The following is a 16,944-nucleotide window of genomic DNA, read 5'->3' as shown; positions in this document are numbered from 1 at the left end:
CTGCAAGTGTTTGATGGCGCGCTGAGGATACTCGATTCAGGGGGGTCCTGTCTTCTAATTCTCCTTGACCTGTCTGCAGCCTTTGACACTGTCAATCACAATACCCTCCTCAATATTCTTCAACAGAGAATGGGCATGGAGGGCACTGTGCTTAAATGGTTTGCGTCGTTCCTCTCGGACAGATCTCAAATGATCAAAATAGCGAACAGTCTTTCTTCTCCTGTGGCGGTAGGTCAAGGTGTTCCCCAAGGCTCTATACTTGCACCCAGATTGTTCAATCTCTATTTAGAACCACTGGGAAATCTCCTAAGCAAATCCGGGATTCACTATCACCTCTATGCAGACGACACTCAACTCTACCTCAAGGTTGCCTCCACTCACGATCTCTCCATCCTAAATTCTACTCTCGACTCCATTCAAAATTGGATGTCAACTCACCAACTGATCCTGAATCCCTCCAAAACTGAATTCCTCCTCCTCTCCTCCTCACTCTCTCCTCCCCCGGTTCAATCATGGATGGATCAGATGAATCTGCTGAACAACAAACCCATCATTGTCGACAGCGCAAAATCCTTTGGTGTCATACTAGACAAAAAACTCAATCTAACTCCCCACATCAATTCCATTGCAAAATCTGCTCGATACCAACTGCGCCTTCTTTGGGGAATCCGTTGCTTCTTCCCAGAGCAGGACCTTATAACCTTGGTGCAATCGCTGGTCCTCTCCAGACTAGACTACTGCAATTCTCTTCTTCCTGGCCTCCCCAAATCTCACCTACCCCCACTTAAGTCTGTTTTCCATTCTGCAGCTCGGTTCATTTATGGGGCCAAAAGAAGCGATCACATCACACCGATGTTATCCACTCTCCGCTGGCTTCCCCTCGAGGCTAGAGCTATCTACAAGACCGCCTGTATCACCCACAAAGCCTTGCACTCCTCCTCTCCTCGCTACCTGGCGAATAAACTGAAACTCTCTGGAGGCTCTAGACCTTCACGCAATGTGGAGAACCTTCTGCTTGAACCTCCCACTTTCAAGAAGGAAAGAACGATGGCCCAATCCTTTTCAGGCAACGCAGTGAGAATCTGGAACTCCTTACCGCCTCAGCTCCGGACCACCGCCTCCTCCCAGGCCTTCAAAAGGGACCTCAAAGTTCTCCTCCTCCAGAGACACCTCCAAAAGTAATTCACGTCCTCTTTGTTATTTGAAGGAAGACCTCCCACTACTGAAAAACCTACTCACCTTGGAAGTGCTTTCCCAGTGTGTTCTTGTGGTTGGAATGCCTGCCTTTCTTTATGGAGTATTTCCCATGTACTTGTGTTTGGTACCCTTTTGTAACATGCACACACCACTTGGCTCTTGTAACACACGGTTTGCTACCTCTCACATGTTTTTGCCTTTGATACCTGCACAAGTGCCACCTTTGCCTACGCAACGCTTGTTCCTGTGCCTGAGTGTCTAGCTCATATTGCAGTATTATACCTCAAATTATACTTTGTTTTCTCTTGTAACTGCACACTTGTCACTTTTTCCTCTTGTGCACTCTTTACTACCTCATGTATTTTTGGTTGCTCACAATTTTTACTACCTCATGTGTTTTATTTACTCACAATTGTCACTTTTACCTTATGTAACGTAACGTCTACTTTTGTAATCAGCTCCTGTGTAATGTTCTCATCATGTATCATTTGTGTTCCTATTGTGAAGCGCTCTGACGCCTTCGGGTAAAGTCTGCGCTATATAAAAATGCATAAATAAATAATAAAATAGTATAAGACCCCCCTGGGGTGCAGACATTAGTAGTGGGTACAATCTCAGCTGCACAAGACAGGATCACCACAGAAGTCGGAAATACCCCCGGGGAGATCTGCTTCCTCCAAGACAGGTCACTTCCTGGGTTAAAGGTCACTTTCTCGGACATGGATAGTTGATGGGAGTGAGTGCATCAAGGGAACCGGGTACCAGGGCTGAAAGATGCAAAGTGGAGCAGGACATTTCTGTCATTTCCTTCTTCGGAGTGATTAAGACGTCTCTCGTGTGTAGCGCCTCGTATCTGCTGTGTGCTATTGAAGCGCTCCAGGGTCCGAGCCACTGTCCTGCATCCGGCGCAGGTCCAGGGGAGCAGTGTCTCTCTTCCGGGCCTGTGCGTAGCGCCCCGAGGCTCAGTGCGGAGTCAGAGGCGCTGGATGGAGTGAGATGAACTCTGGCTCCTCTGACCATGAAACTGCATCACCGAGAGCTCCTGTGAGACGTCACTCCAGCGCCAAGGAGAGGCCTGTCCAGAGGAGGGGCAGAGGAGGAGAGGCCTGTCCAGAGGAGGGGCAGAGGAGGAGAGGCCTGTCTAGCAGTGCAAGAGAGGTGAGGCCTGTCCAGAAGAGGTGAGGCCTGTCCAGGGGGGTGCAGAGGTGAGGCCTGTCCACGGGTGCAAGAGAGGTGAGGCCTGTCCAGAAGAGGTGAGGCCTGTCCAGGGGGGTGCAGAGGTGAGGCCTGTCCACGGGTGCAGAGGAGGTGAGGCCTGTCCAGGGGGTGCAGAGGAGGTGAGGCCTGTCCAGGGGGGTGCAAGAGAGGTGAGGCCTGTCCAGAGGTGCAGAGGAGGTGAGGCCTGTCCAGGGGGTGCAAGGGAGGTGAGGACAGTCCAGGGGTATGCAGAGGAGGTGAGGCCTGTCCAAGGGGTGCAAGAGAGGTAAGGCCTGTCCAGAAGAGGTGAGGCCTGTCCAGGGGGTGCAAGAGAGGTGAGGCCTGTCCAGGGTTGCAAGAGAGGTGAGGCCTGTCCAGGGGTGCAAGAGAGGTGAGGCCTGTCCAGGGGTGCAGAGGAGGTGAGGCCTGTCCAGGGGGTGCAAGGGAGGTGAGGTCAGTCCAGGGGGGTGCAGAGGAGGTGAGGCCTGTCCAGGGGGTGCAAGAGAGGTGAGGCCTGTCCAGGGGGTGTAAGAGAGGTGAGGCCTGTCCAGAAGAGGTGAGGCCTGTCCAGGGGGTGCAAGAGATGTGAGGCCTGTCCAGGGGGTGCAAGAGAGGTGAGGCCTGTCCAGAAGAGGTGAGGCCTGTCCAGGGGAGGCAGAGGAGGTGAGGCCTCTCCAGGGGGTGCAAGGGGGTTGAGGCCTGTCCAGGGGGTGTAAGAGAGGTGAGGCCTGTCCAGGGGGGTAGAGGAGGTGAGGCCTGTCCAAGGGTGCAAGAGAGGTGAGGCCTGTCCAAGGGGAGCAGAGGAGATGAGGCCTGTCCAGGGGGTGCAGAGGAGGAGAGGCCTGTCCAGATGAGGTGAGGCCTGTCCAGGGGGTGCAAGAGAGGTGAGGCCTGTCCAGAGGTGCAAGAGAGGTGAGGCCTGTCCAGAGGGAGCAAGAGAGGTGAGTCCTGTCCAGAGGGAGCAAGAGAGGTGAGGCCTGTCCAGGGGGTGCAAGAGAGGTGAGGCCTGTCCAGGGGTGCAAGAGAGGTGAGGCCTGTCCAGGGGGTGCAAGAGAGGTGAGGTCTGTCCAGGGGGTGCAGGAGAGGTGAGGCCTGTCCAGAGGGAGCAGAGGAGGAGGGGCCTGTCCAGGGGGAGCAGAGGAGGCGAGGCTTGTCCATAAGAGGTGAGGCCTGTCCAGGGGGGTGTAGAGGAGGTGAGGCCTGTCCAGGGGGTGCAAGGGAGGTGAGGCCTGTCCAGGAGAGGCAGAGAAGGTGAGGCCTGTTCAGGTGGGTGCAGAGGAGGTGAAGCCTGTCCAGGGGGTGCAGAGGAGGTGAGGCCTGTCCAGGTGGGTGCAGAGGAGGTGAGGCTTGTCCAGGTGGGTGCAAGGGAGGTGAGGCTTGTCCAGGGGGTGCAGAGGAGGTGAGGCTTGTCCAGGGGGGTGCAGAGGAGGTTAGGCCTACCTAGGTAGATGCAAGTGAGGTGAGGCCTGTCCAGGGGGTGTAGAGGAGGTGAGGCCTGTCCAGGAGGGAGCAAGGGAGGTGAGGCCTGTCCAGGGGTTGCAGAGGAGCTGAGGCCTGTCCAGGGGGTGCAAGGGAGGTGTGGCCTGTCCAGGGGATGCAAGGGAGGTGAGACCTGTCCAGGTGGGTGCAGGGGAGGCAAGGCCTGTCTAGGGAGTGCAGAGGAGGTGAATCGTGTCCAGGTGGGAGCAGAGGAGATGAGGCCTGCGCGGGGGGGTGCAAGAGAGGTGAGGCCTGTCCAGGTGGGTGCAAGGGAGGTGAGGCCTGTCTAGGTGGGTGCAAGGGCGGTGAGGCCTGACCAGGGGGTGCAAAGGAAGGTGAGGCCTGTCCAGGGGGTGCAGAGGAGGTGAGGCCTGTCCAGGTGTGCAGAGGAGGTGAGGCCTGTCCAGGGGGGTGCAAGAGAGGTGAGGCCTGTCCAGAGGTGCAGAGGAGGTGAGGCCTGTCCAGGGGGTGCAAGGGAGGTGAGGACAGTCCAGGGGTATGCAGAGGAGGTGAGGCCTGTCCAAGGGGTGCAAGAGAGGTAAGGCCTGTCCAGAAGAGGTGAGGCCTGTCCAGGGGGTGCAAGAGAGGTGAGGCCTGTCCAGGGTTGCAAGAGAGGTGAGGCCTGTCCAGGGGTGCAAGAGAGGTGAGGCCTGTCCAGGGGTGCAGAGGAGGTGAGGCCTGTCCAGGGGGTGCAAGGGAGGTGAGGTCAGTCCAGGGGGGTGCAGAGGAGGTGAGGCCTGTCCAGGGGGTGCAAGAGAGGTGAGGCCTGTCCAGGGGGTGTAAGAGAGGTGAGGCCTGTCCAGAAGAGGTGAGGCCTGTCCAGGGGGTGCAAGAGATGTGAGGCCTGTCCAGGGGGTGCAAGAGAGGTGAGGCCTGTCCAGAAGAGGTGAGGCCTGTCCAGGGGAGGCAGAGGAGGTGAGGCCTCTCCAGGGGGTGCAAGGGGGTTGAGGCCTGTCCAGGGGGTGTAAGAGAGGTGAGGCCTGTCCAGGGGGGTAGAGGAGGTGAGGCCTGTCCAAGGGTGCAAGAGAGGTGAGGCCTGTCCAAGGGGAGCAGAGGAGATGAGGCCTGTCCAGGGGGTGCAGAGGAGGAGAGGCCTGTCCAGATGAGGTGAGGCCTGTCCAGGGGGTGCAAGAGAGGTGAGGCCTGTCCAGAGGTGCAAGAGAGGTGAGGCCTGTCCAGAGGGAGCAAGAGAGGTGAGTCCTGTCCAGAGGGAGCAAGAGAGGTGAGGCCTGTCCAGGGGGTGCAAGAGAGGTGAGGCCTGTCCAGGGGTGCAAGAGAGGTGAGGCCTGTCCAGGGGGTGCAAGAGAGGTGAGGTCTGTCCAGGGGGTGCAGGAGAGGTGAGGCCTGTCCAGAGGGAGCAGAGGAGGAGGGGCCTGTCCAGGGGGAGCAGAGGAGGCGAGGCTTGTCCATAAGAGGTGAGGCCTGTCCAGGGGGGTGTAGAGGAGGTGAGGCCTGTCCAGGGGGTGCAAGGGAGGTGAGGCCTGTCCAGAAGAGGTGAGGCCTGTCCAGGAGAGGCAGAGAAGGTGAGGCCTGTTCAGGTGGGTGCAGAGGAGGTGAAGCCTGTCCAGGGGGTGCAGAGGAGGTGAGGCCTGTCCAGGTGGGTGCAGAGGAGGTGAGGCTTGTCCAGGTGGGTGCAAGGGAGGTGAGGCTTGTCCAGGGGGTGCAGAGGAGGTGAGGCTTGTCCAGGGGGGTGCAGAGGAGGTTAGGCCTACCTAGGTAGATGCAAGTGAGGTGAGGCCTGTCCAGGGGGTGTAGAGGAGGTGAGGCCTGTCCAGGAGGGAGCAAGGGAGGCGAGGCCTGTCCAGGGGTTGCAGAGGAGCTGAGGCCTGTCCAGGGGGTGCAAGGGAGGTGTGGCCTGTCCAGGGGATGCAAGGGAGGTGAGACCTGTCCAGGTGGGTGCAGGGGAGGCAAGGCCTGTCTAGGGAGTGCAGAGGAGGTGAATCGTGTCCAGGTGGGAGCAGAGGAGATGAGGCCTGCGCGGGGGGGTGCAAGAGAGGTGAGGCCTGTCCAGGTGGGTGCAAGGGAGGTGAGGCCTGTCCAGGGGGTGCAGAGGAGGTGAGGCCAGTCCAGGGGGTGCAAGGGAGGTGAGGCCTGTCCAGGTGGGTGCAAGGGAGGTGAGGCATGTCCAGGTGGGTGCCAGGGAGGTGAGGTCTGTCCAGGGGGTGACAGGGAGGTGAGGCCTGTCCAGGGGGCTGCAGAGGAGGTGAGTCCTGGGACGCAGAGGAAGTGAGGCCTCTCTGGGGGATGTAGAGGAGGTGAGGCCTGTCCAGGGGGTGCAAGAGAGGTGAGGCCTGTCCAGGGGTGCAAGAGAGGTGAGGCCTGTCCAGGGGGTACAAGAGAGGTGAGGTCTGTCCAGGGGGTGCAGGAGAGGTGAGGCCTGTCCAGAGGGAGCTGAGGAGGAGGGGCCTGTCCAGGGGGAGCAGAGGAGGCGAGGCTTGTCCAGAAGAGGTGAGGCCTGTCCAGGGGGGTGTAGAGGAGGTGAGGCCTGTCCAGGGGGTGCAAGGGAGGTGAGGCCTGTCCAGAAGAGGTGAGGCCTGTCCAGGAGAGGCAGAGAAGGTGAGGCCTGTTCAGGTGGGTGCAGAGGAGGTGAAGCCTGTCCAGGGGGTGCAGAGGAGGTGAGGCCTGTCCAGGTGGGTGCAGAGGAGGTGAGGCTTGTCCAGGTGGGTGCAAGGGAGGTGAGGCTTGTCCAGGGGGTGCAGAGGAGGTGAGGCTTGTCCAGGGGGGTGCAGAGGAGGTTAGGCCTACCTAGGTAGATGCAAGTGAGGTGAGGCCTGTCCAGGGGGTGTAGAGGAGGTGAGGCCTGTCCAGGAGGGAGCAAGGGAGGTGAGGCCTGTCCAGGGGTTGCAGAGGAGCTGAGGCCTGTCCAGGGGGTGCAAGGGAGGTGTGGCCTGTCCAGGGGATGCAAGGGAGGTGAGACCTGTCCAGGTGGGTGCAGGGGAGGCGAGGCCTGTCCAGGGAGTGCAGAGGAGGTGAATCGTGTCCAGGTGGGAGCAGAGGAGATGAGGCCTGCGCGGGGGGGTGCAAGAGAGGTGAGGCCTGTCCAGGGGGTGCAGAGGAGGTGAGGCCAGTCCAGGGGGTGCAAGGGAGGTGAGGCCTGTCCAGGTGGGTGCAAGGGAGGTGAGGCATGTCCAGGTGGGTGCCAGGGAGGTGAGGTCTGTCCAGGGGGTGACAGGGAGGTGAGGCCTGTCCAGGGGGCTGCAGAGGAGGTGAGTCCTGGGACGCAGAGGAAGTGAGGCCTCTCTGGGGGATGTAGAGGAGGTGAGGCCTGTCCAGGGGGATGAAGAAGAGGTGAAGCCTGTTCACAACGGAGCAGTGGAAGCCGGCCTGTCCAGTGCTGGGGGGTGCGTAGGAGCTAAAGCCTGTCCTGTGCTGGGGGGGTGCATATTTGGTGAGGCTTGTCCAGGAGGTGCAGGGGGGTTAGGCCTGCTCAGAGGGGTGAAGAGGAGGTGAGGCCTGTCTGGTGCTGGTTGATGCAAAGTAGGCGAGACCTGCCCTGTCCAGGGGTAGCGCAGACGGTGAGTACTGTCCTGTGCTGGGGGTAGAGAGAAAGTGAGACCTGTCCAGGGTGGTGCATAGGAGGTGAGTCCTATACATTGTGGTGGAGACAACACGACATCTGGCCTGTGCTGGGGGTGCAGATTAGGTGAGTTCTGTCCTGTGGGGTGCAGAGGAGGCATGAAGCCAGTACATGAGCAGCAGAGGTGAAGCCTGTCCATGGGGTGCAGAGGAGGTGAGGCCTGTCCAAGTTGTGCAGAGGAGATGAAGCCTGTCTTACTGGGGTGCATTGAAGGTGAAGCCTTTGCAGGGGGGGGGGTGCAGGGGTGGTGAGAGACAAATCCTGAAAGGTTTTAGATGTCAGATTAGCAAAGGGTGCACTGCCATCCGTAGACGCATCAATTCAATAGCGCGCTGTGTAAAGATGGTGCAACTGGGTGAGTGGGAAACCCTTGGAACCACTCTGCAGTTAGTAAAAAAATATACCAACTAAATAAATAACGGAAGTACCCTATGCACACATAAGAAATCAATCATAAGGTCATGGGCCCTGCTGGGTCGGAAGTATCACCAGCAGAGCGACCTCCTGCAGGGGAGGTGAGGCCTGTCCAGGGGGTGCAAAGGAGGTGAGGCTTGTCCGGGGGTGCAGAAGAGGTGAAGCCTGTCCATCAGGGCTGGAGAGGATGTAAAGCCTGTCCTGTGCTGAGAATGAAACCTCTCTGCGGGTAGGAGGTGAGGCCTGTCCTCTGGGGGTAGGAGGAGAGGCCTGTCCTCTTGGTGTGTGGGGGTGGCCTGCCTGAGCCGCTGTTCTCACCACCCAAAGATGCTCCTATCAGGGCAAGCCACTATTTTCAATCAGGCAACGAAGATTATAACTCCCAGAATGCACTTAAATTAGAGTACTGTCTTGTACATTCTTTGGATCAATGTACAGAAATATTTGGTACCTTCCAGGGGCATTGTGCAGATAAGGGCAAAGCAGTCATTGTGACAAAAGTGCAAGAAGCTTTATTCTCGGCGTCTTTCTGCAGTTTGTGAGTCCGGTGAGATCTGGGATAACGTGAATCTCTCTCGAGGAGATTTCACACTGTTTTATCTGTTTCAGGGATAAATACAATGAAAAACAGGGGGTGCAAGTCAAGCACCCCAGTCTCTGGTGTTGATGGATCTCTGTACTGGCCCAGGCCTGGTCCTGCAAGAGAGGACGAGTCAGCTGTTTAGTCTGGTCTCTGTAAGGGAGTGCAGGTTGGCTCAATATCCTGGTCCCAAACAGGCCCCAGCTCACATGCTGGTCCTCACTAGACCCCGGCACACATCCTCACCTTCCAAGGCCCCGACTCACGTCTTGGTCCTTGCCATGCCCTTGCTCACACCCTAGTCCTCACCAGGCCCTTGCTCACATCTTGGTATTCACCAAGCCCCGGCTCATGCCCTGGTTCTCCCCAGGCTCTGGCTCAACATCGTGGTCCTCGCCAGTCCCTGGCTCAACATCCTGGTTCTTGCCAGCCCCCGGCTCAACATCCTAGTCCTTGTCAGCCCCCGGCTCAACATCCTAGTCCTTGTCAGCCCCCGGCTCAACATCCTGGTCCTTGCCAGTCCCTGGCTCAATATCCTAGTCCTTGCCAGTCCCCGGCTCAACATCCTGGTCCTTGCCAGTCCCCGGCTCAACATCCTAGTCCTTGTCAGCCCGCGGCTCAACATCCTGGTCCTTGCCTGTCCCCGGCTCAACATCCTGGTCCGTGCCAGTCCCCGGCTCAACATCCTAGTCCTTGCCAGCCCCTGACTCCACATCCTGGTCCTTGCCTGTCCCGGCTCAACATCCTAGTCCTTGCCAGTACCCGGCTCAACATCCTGGTCCTTGCCAGTCCCCGGCTCAACATCCTGGTCCTTGCCTGTCCCCGGCTCAACATCCTGGTCCTTGCCTGTCCCCGGCTCAGCATCCTAGTACTTGCCAGCCCCCGGCTCAACATCCTGGTCCTTGCCTGTCCCCGGCTCAACATCCTCATCCGGCCCTGGCTCGCATGTTGGTCTTCATCAGGTCCCGTGAGATATTTGCATACATGCCCCTCGCTGTACTGCCATTTCTTCCATGTTGTTGAAGGGATAGGGGGCTGTTCAGCCTGGTCCTTGCCTGGCTCTGCAATGGAGAGTGAAAAGTCCCTGTCATGGTTCTGGGTCTCAAAACCAATATCGCCCTGCTTAGCCTCCTCCCGTTTGTAGCGAAAGGGTGACTGTGGTGTGATTGTGTGTGGTACACACTGTTATGGCCATTTGTCTCCTTTCGGCCATTTGCTGAAAGGAAGAATGTCGGGTTGCTGAAAGGCGAGCAGTCTAGTCTTTGCCTCTTCCTAATGAACGCCAACACACAAAAGGTCGGGTTGGACTTCTGGGTCTTTTGGTATTTAGATCTGGGTTAGTGAACCCTGTTCTACTACGGCTCCTTTCAGATGCCGGCACCAGGAAGCCTTGTTTCATGTTTGGGAGGAAAGGAAAGCTCCTTGTCTTGTTACTTCAGAGCAACCACTCTGTATTGAAGGATACCCCTCAGCAGCTGTGCTCAAGCTGCATGTTACCACGTCTCAATCTACCAAATGTGCTTGATGAGAGTGACTGCAAATCTCCTTTACCTGCAGTCCTGCCAAGTACCACGCATTAGACGTTAGACTAACACATTTCAGTGTGGTGATCTGCATCACCTCACTTAAATGGATAGGGACGCTTAATCTCGTCTAGCGCCTCCTCAGCTGTGAAGACTGAGCGTTATTAGCACCACTGATATAAAGCTGGATAGCTCTGTGCTGCTTGCAAGCAGGCTTAGGGGTTGGCTCAGCTCGTATCTTCCAAGGCAGTTCATTGCAAAAACAATGTAGCAACATTCTCACCCTCTGCGGCATTCACTGACGTCACAACTTGACTCAGTGATGAGTTTAACCAATAAATGGGCTGCGTGGCTCAAGTGGACAGAAGACAGACAGTGATGTTAGCTGCATCGCACCCTGCATTGTGGTACGTGCTGCCTAATGATGTGAGAACCTGCCATGACCAGACCCGGACCGCAACCAGAGTGGTGTTGCCCTACAGACTAGCACAGCCATGTACATAACGTGGCCGGAGCGAGTGATCGAGTCCTGCACAAGAGCCCATGCGGGACAAAGTCGTCGCGGCGAGCTGGCCCTTTCCGCTGATGGCGTTGCTTGCTACAGAGTACTAGTACATTTCTGTGTCACAGGTACATCTTCAGACCTTGTCTAATTATTTTTAGTGCCTTTGTTATAATGAGCAAAGTAAAGTTGCAGTAGCTGAACCTGAGGCCTCAGAGCCTGTAGCTCCACTGTGACCATCTGACCATGATGGGCTGAGTGTACTCAAGCTGCGGCTAGTGCCGCACCAGCTGTGAGTCGGTTGTAGCGGCTCCGCACCTGCATCAAAAATCGTTTGCACTAGTGACAACCCACTTCTCATTTAGAAGACACATATGATGCCCTCTAATATCCCCCTTTTCAGGGGGTAATTTATCATCAGGCATAATTGTGATCCAAGGCTGTGGCATGTTTGCAGTGCGCGAATGTTGCTGTCAGTGCCACACCCAGAGATGGTGGCACAGAGAAACCCATGTGTTGTGGTCTTGGGGCCTGTAGGTGGCCGTGCTCCTGGGCTGGGCAGTGGACACAAGATGTTTTTTCCAAAGTGAAACCCATGTATCTGAACGCCGTCGTCCAAGTCTAAGAGCAGACCTTCCTCAGTCTGCATCCCTGGGATCTCCCAGTATGACCCCAGTTTGAAGATTATTACAGCTATCCCCTGGCTCAGCCCGTTCTGGCCGTAATTTCTGGTCAGCATTGGTGTGTGCTGTGTCCAAGTGTAAGGTGCAGGCAGAGTTCATTTTAAACTTCATATAAAATAACAGCGCACACTCCTTAAAGTACAATTTAAATAATCTGTAGGATATAAAAAAAATAACAGTATGAACCCTTGCCCTTTTTAAGTGTGAAATGTTGTTTTCATCACATCCACCATTCTACATAGAAGAGGCAGAAGAAAATTAACATTATCTTTTGTTTTCTATTTTACATTACATATGGAATATTATGTCAATCAGAATGTTGTGTCGTGTAGTTCCTAAGAATCCCCAGAACCTGCGGGTTTTGGATGACCTAACCCGAGGGCTTAGTGACCCAACTGCTTCCGGACACCCCCACAGGATATGTCCGTCGTTAGACCAGCTAGCTCTACAGTGCCACTACTAGCCCCCTGTATCTTACTGTGGTGTAGGTAGTCTCTGGCAACCACTGATCATGACAACCCTGATTCCTCAGGGATCGTGGAAAACAGTACAGTACTTTGCGCTCAGTCAATCTTGCTCACTTATTCTCAGAAAATACACTGCAGGCCGATTAGGACATTTTAATAAGCATTTATTGGTCCAGCATCAGTCTTGTGTAAAACTGCGAAAATCAGGAGACCGAAACATAGGAAAGAGATTGCTAGTATCAATACAGTAAATAGTAGATACATTTCTACTATAGTGCTAACAAGATGAACATAAGCAGTTCAGATAAAAACAGTAGCACTTGCATATTCCTAAAATGCACGCCTTAAGTAATTTGCCTAAATGTACCTAGCCTAGATCTGTATGTGTTGCATGTATATATGTATTTGTATGTATGTAGCCAAGAAACCCCAGGGAAGAACCATCCCCCTCAACTGATGGTTGAGAACAAAGTACCCTGTCTCTGCTTCGAGGATGACACCACGCAAGGGATGTCAGACCGCTGCATGCCGAACATTCAGCATACAGGACCCCGTGTCAGCTTGGAAGGAATTCTCCACTTATTTGCATAAAGGAATTAGGGTCTTATATACTAGAGTGGTCACTCTAGGGTTTCTTTTAGAATCGATATGTTTTGAAAACAGTCATAAATGTTTTGAAAACAATCATAAATGTTTTCCTAAACAAATGCCATCATGCACAGCTGGCTGTTGGCCAAGTATGAAAAAAGTGGTGACCTTTATGCAGGATAATAATACCGTGCCTGAGGACATGTTTATGTACGTCAGGTACAGGGATTATGATACAGTACCGAGAGCCTGGTGTCAAAGAGACAGGAGCAAGCTACTAGGTAAACGGTAATCTGTTTAGAATCGTTATTGTCGTGTGGATAGGATATTGTATGAGAAATAGGGGTATTAACGACAGGACTAGCTTAAAGGACATGACACCCACTCTGCATCAAAAGGTCAACAGGGTCAGCTAGATAATGATAAAGCTAAGGCAAGTAAAAGCATAAAAATCATTTATAAAAATACTAAAAGCACTTTAAAAGCCTGAGAAAAATGTCCATAAAAGAAAAGCTATTTTGTCTAAAAGCATTCAAAAGGTCCCCTAAACTTGTATATGTTTTTATTATTACACTTGAGCACCTTGAAAGCCCCTGTGCTCAATCGGAGCGGAGAGGAAAAAATAAAACAAAGTCAGTTTCGACCTTCAATTTGGGAAATGTTTAAAAAATGCCAAATAGTTCCCAGAACAGGAAGGGCCAGACTGTTTATGAATGCTGAACAGCAGACTCAACATCGCTGAACATTGCATCCGCAGGTGGCAATCCCTGCAGCACTTCCAATATAATGTAGAGTGAGCAAAGATGGTCATCGCTGGTTTCCACAGTAGGCTCCGGGGAAGAATAAAATGCCTGCATGTCTGGAACCGATGCCTGTACCACTGGGGCAGCGCCGATTTCCCTTCCTACTGGCTCAGAAGCATCCCTTGGAGGCTCTAGAAATGCCATCATCAGCATGAGCTTACACTGTGGACAACTATGCACGTGGGCCTGCAAGGGCTCCAGGAGCAAATCCATGTCTGGTGGCGCAACCGATGGAAGTGTCAGACAAAGGTCCAACAAACATCCGAATCCGTAGAAGAGGCATTGGAACACAGGCAGGACATGGATCAGGAAGTTCGTATGGAGCAGGGCCTGTATCTCTGCTGAAGACCTCGCAACTGGGAGATCAAAAGTCTTTCTGGCTGAAGGTGAGTCCCTATTTTGTTAAAACATAGCTTTCAGTCTGCTCAGTGAATCAAACCTTATACTGGAAACATTTAATGAAAGCCACAGTGATGCCTCCCTAACTGTGCTAGCCGGTGGAAACAATACTGGCTTACAACAAACAACCCTGAGGTTTACTGTGACTTGATATGCGATACCTGGCACCATCCCGCAACAGCCTCGATCAGTCAGCATTAAATAACTCCCATTCAAAACTAACTCGAAAAACTGGATGAATCACTGCAGGTGGGGAGCCTTTCAAGTAGCTAGATAAGTTCGAAGCATTACATGCTCTGTGAAGCGAGTCCTCCTTACACACTAAAGCCTTCTCGTAGTCTGTTCCACTTAAGAAAACTTCACTATCCTTATTTCTACACCTATATCTGTACGGTAACTCGCAGGTTTCTTGTATGTACCCTTCACCCAACGCTTCATACCTGCCTGGTTGGAAAGACAGCATGTGAACCTGAATGTCGTGCTTGGCAGTGTGATGTAGCCTTGAATTAAACATTCTGTAGACAGTGACTCTGCTACTGTAAAAGGTACATTTTCTAATTTTTCAATGAGCAGCATGATTTACTTTGTATCTTGGCGATACCAAAGGGGATGATGGACTGAGCGTTTGAGCAAATCAAACACTCACCCCCAGTCAACTGATCTGGGTTTAATCCATCACCATTCTTTAGCTCAAAAACGATGGATTTAGGCCCAGATCTCTGTACTGGGGTGAAAGTATGACATTGTTCTGCATTCTGTCCATCAACTGTTGTTTTTGCATTTGTCACCCTGAGTGGGACGGGTATGCTCAGAGGTGAGTTCCGTGCTCTCCATGCCACTGGAATCAAGCTATCCTGGCTGAGGAGGGCTGAAAGCCTGAAACCGGTCCTAGGATGCTTGTTTAAAGTCCAGGGAGGACCTGGCTTGGCAGTTCTGGCTGGACTGTTCCCATGGGGCACAGGGTTAATACTGATTTGCATATGGCTGGATTCAAACTGGAATGGCATGGTGAGCAAAAAAACTACGGTTTAAGGCCCAGATCTCTGTACTGGGGTGAATGTATGACATTGTTCTGCATTCTGTCCATCAACTGTTGTTTTTGCATTAGTCACCCCGAGTGGGACGGGTATGCTCAGACGTGAGTCCCATGCTCTCCATGCCACTGGAATCAAGCTATCCTGGCTGATGAGGGCTGGAAGCCTGAAACCGTTCCTAGGATGCTTGTTTCCAGTCCAGGAAGGACCTGGCTCGGCAGTTCGGGCTGGACTGTGGGTCAAGACTGATTTGCATATGGCTGGGTTCAAACTGGAATGGCATGGTGAGCAAAAAACGATAGATTTAGGCCCAAATCTCTGTACTGGGGTGAATGTATGACATTGTTCTGCATTCTGTCCATCAACTGTTGTTTGTTGTTTTTACTTTGTATCTCTGCATGCCATAGTCCACTGTCTGTCGATCAAATTATAAGCCGAAAACAGATTTGAGATGTTAATGTACTAACATGGCACGTGGCCAGAACGCAGCAATTGTAGCATCCAGCTCAAAAGCAAAATGGAGCACAATTGACATTGTCCTTGTTGTAAAATAGACAAATCTTGTTCCACTATGTCAATTGCCGAGGACACAATGTTGCCCAGTGAACAAATACTTTAATAAAGTGTGGTCATACCATTGTCTCCCACAGCCAGGGCCTTTTCTAGGTTAATCCTATCAATTTCATGTAATCTCTCAACAGCATACTTTTAGTAGACTTTCCACAGTTCATTGTACAGGGCATATACGAAGGTTTTCTTACACTGTTTCTTGGGACCTAGCAAGAAATCCCTAAGATCCATGTTGTCTGACAGAAAGGACAAGTGCTGTTTCACCTTTTGTAGTTTTGAGGTTTTTAGCCATTCAAGGCACAATTTACCAACACTATAAGAAGTCACTACCACTGGGTTGTCTGTGTGTACATAGCATGGGTCAGGCCTATGGATACTAAACCCTCTGGTGGTACCCCTAAATCTTGTCTGACACCTATTTGTGTCGATAAGCCAAACCAACCAACCCTTCCAATTGGGAGCTGATGAATTGTATGTACCATTCTGTATTAATGTACCCAGTACCTCCTCACTAATCATTGTATCATTTGATATACCTTTAATAGGTGTGGGCAAGGGAAAGTGTGGTGTTTTCAGACCTTTAATTTTTGCAAACCCATAGCAGGTAGTCTGTTGCACTGTTCTGCTCAGCAATATTATCTGTAATGGAATGAGGCAAGCTCTAAATAAAGCCTCCGATCCCTGAACCTGTCAATCTTTCGTCCCCCTGATGGATTTTGTGTTTATTGTATCCCATCAATAGTCAAACCCTTGTATGGACAATTGGGAGATAAAAGGTGCTGAATATATAAGCTTGGTGATGTGATTGGAATCTTGTATAGCGCACTACCACTCCGAGGAGTATCTTGGCGCTGAACTTCTTGTATCTAGCAGATGACCGTAACTAGACCGTTCGAGAAGCTAGAAAAAGATCATATTAGGGTTTTACATACTGTGTCTGGCAGAGAGTAGATCCATGTTTTTAGTTGTTTCCTGAAGCTTCGTTCTGTGTTGGCTGCACGGAGATATTGAGGTAGTTTGTTCCATGCTTTAGTGCCAATCACAGATAGGGATTTTCCTCCCTTCGTTGTTAACCTAAACTTGGGGACGGTAAGCAGATTTGATGATCTAAGTTCACGTAGCGGATGGTATTGTTTAAAGTATTTCTGTAGATAGGCTGGGCCTTGGTGATGAAAAGCTTTAAAGGAGATTGTCAAAACTTTAAATAAAATACGTTTTTGTATCGGGAGCCAGTGCAGTGCGCTTAGAGCGGCCGAGGCTGAGGATGTTCTTGCCCAACCTAGAACCAGCCTAGCCGCAGCATGCTGCACCATCTGAAGTCTGTGCAGGGCAGATCTATTGAGCCCTGCATAGAGGCTGTTGCAGTAGTCCAGTCTTGATGTTATCAATGCTACTGCAACAGTCCGTCTTGCACTCAAAGGGAGTAGCTTAAAGAATTTTCTCAGACCTCTAATGATTTTAAAACAATTTCCAGCTACTTCTCTGGTTTGTTGGTTAAAAGACAGAGTGTTGTCAAATTTAACCCCCAGATTTCTCACTGCATTGACGGTATTGGGTGGAGCCTCTGCCTCCTTGGGCCACCAGGACTGAGGAGAAAAACAGTTATTGGAACCGAAGGGCACAATTTCTGTTTTAGCAGAATTACATTTCAGGTGATTACTGATCATCCATGCGAATACTGCCGAAAGACATTCTTTCAGAGTAATTTCAGCATTTCAAGCGTTTTTATCCAATGTTAGAACCAACTGGGTATCGTCGGCATATGCAATCGAGTCAATGCCAAACGAGGAGATTAGTTTGATCAGGGGAACCATATATAGATTAAACAATGTAGGGCTCAAGCTTGAGCCCTGCGGAACCCCTGTTGTCAGCATTTTCTCCTCTGAACGTAATTGACCCAGCATGGTGACCTGACGCCTGTGTGCTAAAAA

The 16,944-nt window shown here is 52.5% G+C and overlaps 1 protein-coding gene across 1 annotated transcript in view; it reads left to right on the top strand.

Moving 5' to 3' along the window:
• The first annotated feature begins 1,985 nt into the window (after positions 1 to 1,985).
• The window catches only part of LOC144803091 (uncharacterized), a 51,421-nt gene continuing 36,462 nt past the window's right edge, over positions 1,986 to 16,944 (top strand). The window contains exon 1 of the mRNA XM_078671843.1: positions 1,986 to 2,355. The gene's annotated coding sequence lies outside the window, so the exon portion shown is untranslated. The remainder of the gene's footprint in view (positions 2,356 to 16,944) is intronic.

This window comes from Lissotriton helveticus, chromosome 1_2, assembly GCF_964261635.1.
Source record: "Lissotriton helveticus chromosome 1_2, aLisHel1.1, whole genome shotgun sequence".
Classification (NCBI taxonomy): domain Eukaryota; kingdom Metazoa; phylum Chordata; class Amphibia; order Caudata; family Salamandridae; genus Lissotriton; species Lissotriton helveticus.
This window is presented reverse-complemented; position numbering and strand designations above follow the sequence as displayed.